The following is an 8,849-nucleotide window of genomic DNA, read 5'->3' on the forward strand; positions in this document are numbered from 1 at the left end:
GGCACCATTCCATTTATTGGGATGTTGGGTGAAGGTGATTGTTGATGGATTTTTGGAGTCTGGTAATAGATGGTAAGTATTTCTGGCAGCTCTCCTTCTCACACCCCAACATTCCTTATGGACTGCCTGCATGTTGCACAGCAGTTGTGTACAACATGGAGCACTTCAGTCCTGATGTTAATTGCTGCAAAGAATCCTGTTGGAATAATCCACTGCTCTAGTGCTTTGTGCAAAATCTCTAGATGATTAGTTGCTTGGAGGAGAGCTGTGTGAGGGAGCCCTCTTAGTATTTATGCTGACTGATCAAGATATTCAGGGATCAGACTTTGAGTGTGACTGACTTAAAGAAAACATGACCAAATGGTTTGGATGGTCACCTTTGGTTTCAGAGACCTGTGTTCAATTTTATGATCTTTTGCTGATAGCTTTTGATCTTTAAGGAGATTAATAGAATTAGTTGGAAGCAGCTTTTCAGGTAACTGGAGGTGGGTTTATAATCTCTCCCCCAGTTTCCCTTCTATAAAATTAAGGTGTTTATTCTCACAAGACAATGGCTAAGGGTTATGCAAATGCTTATCGAGTGCTTGTATACTTCAACAATGAGATCCGTGTCAAAATTGGAGGCTGTTAGGGGTCTTTTACCTTTGCTTTAAAAATGTTACACTGTCTTTTCTTCTTTTATTTTTTTCTGCAATGCCATTCTCCTTTCCCCCACCCAGTTAGATGTTTTAGCATGGAAATCTGCATATGGAGACACTATTTAATATAGGCTCACTATGTAATATTTGGGTTTAGTTATGGCTGTTATATATCTTCTTACTAAGAAAGTACTAAGTGACCAGGTTATCCCAAATAATTACAGTGTTATGTATTGGCAGACATAAGTGATAAGGTTGGCTGAGTGAACCAATAGCTCTTTATAGACACATCCACATGTCTAAACAGTATGAGGGCTTCAGGATAAATATTGCTTCAGAGGACTGGTACACAATCAACAAGGAGCTGCTCAGGTATGCTGAACACCAATCATTGCTTCCAGCTCTGTCAGCTTTCTAATAGCTGAGGACTATTTCTCAGGTGACCCTTAGGCTGCAGCATAGCAGGAATTTCTCTCTGGAGCAATATCCCAAACATACCACTTCACTCAAGCATATCCCCCCGTAGTGATCCCTGCTGCATTGTGTAGGTCCACCTGTTTACACACCAGCACCTGGGGAATGAGGTCAGGGAAATGAACTGGGTTAGAAATATCCTGGGAGGGGGAAGACTACTCCTCTAATCTGGTTGCCTGAGCCCCTGTGTACTCAGAGCAACCGAGGCTGGAGGTGAGGGGGAGGGAATGAAAATGGATGGTGGGGAAAACCTGACGAGAACCAGCCCCAGGGTTTGGCTGGTCAGCACTGAGCCATGGGATTTTGCAAATTATTTGCCTCTGTGTTGATTTCTGGGGTGTAGTTTCATTTTCTCTTGAGGAAATACTGAGACTCATGCCAAACTGCAAAGGAAAACAAGTGCATGGGGAAACCCACTGCTCAAAATAACTGATTGTGCTGGTTTTGGCTGGGGTAGAGCTAATTTTCTCCACAGTAGCCAGTGCAGGGCTGGGTTTCAGCTTTGTGCTGAGAACAGTGTTGGTAACAAGGGATGTTTCTGTTACTGCTGAGTGGGGCTTACACCCTGTCAAGGCCTTTTCTGCATCTTGCGAGGGAGGAAGCTGGGGGTGCACCAGGAGCTGGGAGGGGACACACAGGAGCGGGCCCCTCCTGACCCAAGGGATATTCCAGGCCATATGATGTCGTGCTCAATGTACAAAGCTATGGGAGGAAGGTGGAACATTCTGAGTGATGGGGTTTGCCTTCCCAAGTCATTGTTATGCGTGATGGAGCCCTGCTGTCCTGAGATGGCTAAACACCTTTCAGCCCATGGAAAGTGGTACATTAATTCCTTGTTTTGCTTTGCTTGTGTGCAAAGCAATTTGTTTCACCCTTTAGACTGTGTTTATCTCATACCATGAGTTTTCTCACTTGTACCATTTCAGTCCTCTCCCTCATCCCACCAGAGGGGAATGAGCAAGTGGCTGCACAGGGATTGGTTGCCTACTGATGAAATTAGGGAGCCAAATGTCCCTGGGTTTAGGAGGTTTCTTAGATCAGCCTCTGCCCCTGGGACTGAGATCACCACCATGCTCCTCAGCAGGGCTTCCTGATGTTTGGAAGCTTGAGAGAAGCTGCAGTAGAAGTACAGAGCAGTTTGCCAGCCCTCCCTGTGTGCAGAGCTGACTTGAATGGGGAAGGAGGCCCTTGGCCAAGCATTAGTCTGTTTGTTAGGACCTTGAGGAAAACAGTGTGTTGCTCTGGCTAATGGGCAGAAGCAAAGAAGCAGCTGGGGAAGAGTCACTGGAGGTGTGATCCTGCCACAGCTGGGAAGGCCAAGTTGGATGTCTGGGAAGGACTGGGATGTAGGGATATGGCTGGTGTTGTGCATGGCCAAAACTGGGAATATTTTCATGGCTGGGTTCAGCTTCCCTTGGGGCTGTGCTAGCTCCTTCTGAGGCAGGCTCAGACATCATGGATGAAGGCTTTCTTTGCTTCCTTTTCTTTGCATCCCATGTCCAGGGACTTTGTAAATTCCTGGCATAAGACCACCAAAGCACTGTTTGGAGCCCAAGCAGCCTTCCTTTCCTCATAGGAAAGGCCCAGCAAAGTCCATTTCTAAAACTGTTACCATCCAAAGCTAACAATCCGGGCAAGGTGAAAACAAGTCCTTTATAAATTGTGTGCTGACCAAACTCAGCAACGCCCAAAAAAAATCCAGCCAGACTTTGGGAGTGGCTCATTATAATCCCATGGGTGCACTCGTGCTGCTTCAGGCTGGTCACCAGACACAGCCATGCTGACAGATACTGGGGCATGGTGACTCACCAGGAAGGAGGCGAGCTGCTGCAACAGCTTTGCTCACCTGCACCCACACCTCCTGGCGAGGCAGCAGCACGTGGCACCTGAGCAGGGAGGTAGCATGGCCACAGGGGCAGCCTGAACATGTCCAGGGGCAGGTGGGTTTGTCCAGAGAGAGGCTGCCAGAAGGAGGATGCTCGCAGAGTGAGGTGTGCAAGAGAAAATGGCTGTATCCGATCCTCATCAAAGCTACATGCAATGACAGCCTCATGCTCACCCACAAATCTGGTCTCGAGTGTGAACCCTGTTCCTGCAGGAGCCATTGTCAGAGGAGGGATGCTACCATGGTGCCCATGCACAGAGAGACCATGCCCCACTTGCAAGCAATGACATTGAGCATAGCTTTGTCAATATGTAAAAGTCAAATAATTAGTGATGTTTGCAAAGTTTAAATCCTTCCTGGTGCTGATAGCAAGTCACACGCTGAAATCATGCAGCCGAAGAAGGGCGAGAGATGGAAATGAGCGAAGGCAGGGAGGGACTCCACGAGGTGTATGTGTAGCCCAAGAGGACAGGGTGGCAGGAGGGTGTCCATCGAACCTCCAGAGGTGAAGTGCCACAGCCAGTGATGAGCCTGGGGGCTTATCAAGGCTGCTGGCCGAGCAAAGGGTTGCCCTGTTCCCTAACGCTCACTTACAGTAAGCCAAGGTCAACTTTTCTCCCCCTTCTGTTACAATTTAACCACAGCTGGCACCCAAGTACTGTGCAGCTGCTTGCTCACCCCCTCCCCATCCCTGGAGGGAAAGAAAGAACACAAGGGACTCAGGGAAAAAAAAGGAAAAGAAAACAAAACTTGTGGGTTGAGACAAGAACAGTTTAATAATTGAAACAAAGTTAAATGTGATAATGATAATAATAATAATAGATATTGTAATTTAAAAGAAGAAAAAATAAAGCTGAATAAAAAATGAGTGATGTACAGTTCAATTGCTGACCACACACTGACCAATGCCCAGCCCATCCCTGAGCAGCAATTGACTCCCTCTGACCAGCTCCCCCCAGTTTATATACTAAGCATGATTTTCTGTGGTGGGGAACATGCTTTGGCCCAGTCAGGGGCAGGTCTCCTGGCTGTGCTCCCTCCCAGATTTTTGTGCTCCTCCTCACTGGCAGAGCATGAGACACTGGAAAGTCCTTGTCTTAGTCTAAGCACTACTTAACAACAACCAAAACATCAGTGTGTTATCGAGTTTTGTTCTAAATCCAAAACACAGCACTGTACCAGCTACTAAGGAGAAAAATAATTCTATTCCAGCTGAAACAAGAACACATTCCCCCTCCAAAAAAAAAAAGAAAAAAAAAGGAAAGAAAAACACAGTTTGCCCAAAGAGGAAGTCTGCAAAACTCGTGTGAATTTCCAGTGTAGGTCAAAGTTTTCCCTTTGTCAACTGCTTGTTCAAATTGCAAGTGAACGGGAGCTGCTGCGTGTGGTCCTGGTGCAGGTAAGCTCATGGCAGAGCTGACCCTGAGCAGAGCCTGTGTCTGTAACCCACCATCTCTGCAGATGCTCCTTCAGTAGCCTTTATTCACCAGTGGTACAGAGATCCCCTCCGAAATCTGAACTGTTTCTCCTTATTTTTGTGTGTAATGACAGTAGTTTCCAAGCCTGACCTGGTGTCCCCACCACCCATGCAGCTTCCCTCCCATCTCACAGTGCTTGCTCTCCCTCTGCAGCTCTGTCTGGTCCTCAGGAGCCACTGTCTGCACTGCACATCCTGCAGCGTGGTGGCCCTCTGATACAGGTGCAGAGGGACTTAGTGGGAGGCTGGCACATGGATCCAGTACACCCTCTGCACTGGGTCCCCAGCCCCTCGGATGGCATCTGCCAGTAGTGGCACGGGTGGAGGTGTTTAGGGACCGCTGCCTCCTTCTCCCACTGAGCTCCTGCCATGGTGCCTGGAGGTGTCTGGTTCCAACTGCTGTCCTGAGCAGAGCCAGAAGCATGGCTGTGCCCCAGGGATGACAGCAGCCCGGTGACACTGTGCTCCCATCCCCCAGATACTGGTGGCCCAAAGACAATCTGGACCCCTGGGAGCACTGGGACACTGGGGCTGGGTACTGTGAGGACCACAGCTGTACTTCCTGGCATACAGAGATGGCAATAAGCCAGCAAAGGCTTCCACTAAGGGACGTGTTTGAAAAGTGGTCTAAAAACCCCATGTGATGACTGGGCTAACTGGCTCCCTGCCCACCCTGCAGACCCTCTGAGGAGGGACACGTATACTGCATCCTTGTGGGTTTGAGTGTAGGTGGTTTTGAAAGAACAGGAGACCAGATTTCACTGTCTCAGGCAGAGCTGGCCAAACACCATGGCATTTCCAAGTACGCACTGAGTTGTCTTCAGGGAAAATCAGACCATTTTCTGCATAAGAAAGAATATTTTAAAGCAAGCAACAAGTACCCTGTGACGTTAAGTTGGCTCTTTCTTAGAAATATGAAAACATCTTTGGCTACAACCTATCGATAATTCATTTTGCCAAAAGAGCAACATTTCCAGGAAGAGAAATAAGCCAAATAATGTTAAAAATGTTCGGGAAGATCTGTCTCCCTTTCTGCACTGTTTTATGCAAGTAGTACCCAGCTAGGCTGTACTTCCCAGCCTTGCAGCAAGACTCCGGTATTAACTGCAGCATCTTCTCTTGGCCTTCTCTGTACTATGTGTGGGTAAGTGCAGATTTGATAAGAAGTCAGAAATTACCTGGAAGGAGGAGGCCTCAAGGTGAGTCTCTGAGTACACATATCTCGAAGAGAGATGTGGTATTTCTTCCTGCACCCCATGAAATTTGTAAATGGGGCTGAAGCATTCCCTGTTCCATGGTGAAGGGGAATGACTTCCAAAGCGAATTTGCACATTCAGACACCTGAAGTCAGAATTAGTGCACGTGCCTGTCCCTGCACACCCCTTGTTCTGGCGTACCAAAGGACAGGAGGGGCCACCCAGAAAACCCCTCCATAGGCAGGTCTCGGGCAAGAGCCACTTTTTTTTGCCTCCAGACCACTTGTTAGGACACATGGGAAACCAAACCAGCATGGTAGGAGATGGGCAGCAATAGAGACCTTCCATCACTCAGCTGCATGGGGAAAGGAGGAAAATTCTGTATTTATACAAGGAAATACAGTGCTCCTTCCAAACTTTAGGTCCTTGCAAACTTCAGCTAACTCCAGCTGTTGTATGCTGGAATTCTGCCTTTCCTTAGACTCTAATGTTTTGCATGCCCAGCCTTTGCATGTCAGTTGATACGATTCTAGATTTTGCAATACTGCTGGTTACAGGACTTCATAGTGCCTTTTTGATTGGAAAGGCTCTTATTTATATTTAGGAAGTGTTTTAGTGAACTGGATAGGGCTGCTATAAGAAAAGTCATCATGTCAGAGTCAAGCTTCTCACAGACGTAATTAGTACGAGAAGCCATGAAGATAGATCATCTTCTCTGAAATGATACTGTTGGTGTTGTATTAGTAAATGTTGTTCCAGCATGATCACCTCTGTCCCTGAAAGATTAAGAAATGAGGCAGAGTTAGACACCAGGGAAACATGTCCAGCTATTAAATATGGGCCTGCTGAGGATGACTCGTGTCTGCAACATTCCTGGCCGGGTGCTCCTCTCCCAGGTCCCTTGAGGGATTATTCAACTGAAGTCATGCACTGACAGTGACATAACAGTTTCAGACCCACGGCTTGAAAATACAAACAAACAACTCAGTGCATAAGATTGCAGACACAATTTCAAGTTTAATTTATAAGGCCACTTTAAGTTTGGAAATTTTTATTTTTACAGACATGGGGATATATTTTCAAAGCTTGAATGGGATAGCCCAAATAACTGAGTGTGACCTTGCAGTCTGCTCCATGTGGAGCAGGGGTTGGACTAGAGATACTTCCTGATCCATGGGCACCCAGCTTTGAGGGGAAGCAGGAGAAAGCTGGGCCACCCTGCACACTGTTGCCCACTGACCCATGTTGTGGAGAGAGAGTAGAGACCGATACACAAAAATACAGGCACAAAAAGGCAAACCTTGTCTCCCTTCAGCATTTGCCTGGACCCTTGCCTCTGTCTCATGTCCCAGAGCATTGGGATCCTTCCTCTTCTGTGCTTGATTACCTCAGCCTCCTACCCAATCTCACAAGATCTCAGGAATGGATTTTATAAATTTCACCTTCTCAAGACACAGTGTTTTTCATTCCCTCTCCCTGCAATTCTCCCAGGTTATTCCTTGTGCCTGGATGAAGCTACAGGAGGAGACTTGTTTCCCCCATTCAGGTAACTTTTAACATGCTGTGGGGCAATGTCCCCCCATGCTTTCCTCCTGCCTGCCTCTGTCACCTTCTGTCCCCTCTCCCCTGCAGTCACCGAGAGAGGGACAACCAGGACCTCAGTGCCTTCCTGAGTGGTATGATCCACATCATAGCTCTGTGACATGAAAGCCACTCCCCTCTCTTCTGCCAGCCCCTGCCAGGGAAGGTTTTACTGGGAGAGAAGGCAGGCAGAAAGCCAGGAAGGATACAAGCCTTTGGTAGAGGTACAAGACTTGGCATAGATACACTGTGTACCAAAATGTGCTGAAGAGCAGAGGTGACCTGTGCCCTGTGCTTGCCCTAAGTCAGCGCCCTGGCAGTGCTGGGCTGGCTTGGATGTCATGTATTTTGGGAAGCCACTGGTTATGGGATCAGGTCGTGTGCTACCCACCAGCTGGTGCTGAGTGTGGCTCCCAGCACATTGCTGTAATACAGAGTCCAATGATTAAGGATTATTTCCACTTTCCAAGCAATGTCAATGTCTCCACCTCATTTCCTCTCAGGACACGAGACAGTACATCCAAAGCTGTTCCAGTGCCCATGTGTGAGTCAAAGCCATTGGGTGATGCATGCACCAAAAGGAAATGGGGATGCAGAAGCTATCCAGAGACACAGGATGTAGTCTGTTTATATGCCTGGTGCATTTACATAACATCCACATATAATTTCAAATAAGACCTTTACTGGCCTTTAACTAGCACTGCACACTTTTCAGGACACTAACTAGCAACTCTCTGTGCCATGATGAGCAGGCTGGTGTTTCTCACTTTAAATCCCTCCTCTTCTCTAAGAAAAGGAACGGTGCACTTTGTGTTACCCTGCCCTCAAGTACCCTAAGACATTTACACCTTTGCTAGGGTGATTCTTTCATGCCCCTTGCCTTGCATCTGCCCATATCCCACTAGTCTGTATGGAGCTATCTAGGCAGCAAAATAGGCAAGCTGCCTGCTTTCAGTGAGCCTGTTCCTGCCCCAGCCAAGCCATGGCAGCTGAGCTGCCCCCTGTCACTCAGCCACTTGAGCCCTGAGCCACTCATTTACAGCAGTATCCTTACAATTATCTCCTCCCCAGCATCTGGCAGCATAGTCCTGGGCATGCACCTCAGAAACCCCACACAGAGCCCACCTCTTTCACTTCTGCTGGGTCAACAGGCAGCCACATGTACTTAAAGAGATGTGTTGCTGCTAGTGATGAGCTTCCCACAGCTTTCCATCCCCGGGTAGTGCACGCAGGATTATTCACAACCTCCACAGCTCCCACGGGCTCACTCCTGGTGCATCGCTGACTCCCTGTGTCACGCCACTGACTGTACAGGCCTGCTGCCAGCAGCAGGAGATCTTCTGTGCTTGTCCTGCTTGGTAAATGGTCTCCCTCACTGAAAGGAAAGCTGTGGCCCTCAGGACTGCAGGGGGAATGTAGCTCCCCCCAGTTTGGGCTGGGCATTTCAGCAATGGCATATTTCCTGTCTTGTGCCTCCCTCCAAAGTGGTTCCCCAGCCTCTGAGGTGCTTTCCACAGCAAGGTTTTGGGGAGTCCCTGAGGGTTGGTGGAGATGCCCAGGGGACCAGGCCTTGCTGCAGACCAGCTTGGACAGAGGAG

Source organism: Corvus hawaiiensis, chromosome 1 (assembly GCF_020740725.1).
Source record: "Corvus hawaiiensis isolate bCorHaw1 chromosome 1, bCorHaw1.pri.cur, whole genome shotgun sequence".
NCBI lineage: Eukaryota > Metazoa > Chordata > Aves > Passeriformes > Corvidae > Corvus > Corvus hawaiiensis.